This window comes from Coenobita brevimanus, chromosome 57, assembly GCF_032717465.1.
Source record: "Coenobita brevimanus isolate Jiangsu-jjx chromosome 57, ASM3271746v2, whole genome shotgun sequence".
Classification (NCBI taxonomy): Eukaryota; Metazoa; Arthropoda; class Malacostraca; order Decapoda; family Coenobitidae; genus Coenobita; species Coenobita brevimanus.
This window is the reverse complement of record NC_137010.1, coordinates 5069688-5070136: the sequence shown is the minus strand read 5'-3', so window position 1 is coordinate 5070136 and position 449 is coordinate 5069688.

Below are 449 nucleotides of genomic sequence, written 5' to 3'. Positions count from 1 at the left end.
CGTCCTTTTAAAATATTGCACGTAGTTATTTTTGGATTTTCTTCATCTATGTTCTGAATTAGTAACCGACTGTCCGTACTGACTTCATATATGCCTCAGTTTATTTATGTACCTGTTGTAGCATCGTTGTCGCTTGTTTAGTTTAGAAATTTGAGAAATGGCAAATGTGTAAAAGAGCTAGATAAACTTTCAGAGAGCAATGGCAACAGTTTTCTTTATATGTTTAGCATTCTTTTAAGTTATTTCGCAGTACTATACGTTCCTAGAGTGATTTACGGCATCACTGTTATCAAAACGGTGTGTTACGGCACTTTACGACATTTCTAACCCCACAGTAGAGTGAAAAATTTGAGAAATGTGAAAAATGTCGGTTGAAGAGTTTAAGGGTATCCGGCAACTGCACAGGTCGAGGAGGGGGTTGTGGGTTGTGAGGGTTGCCAGTGTTCTCG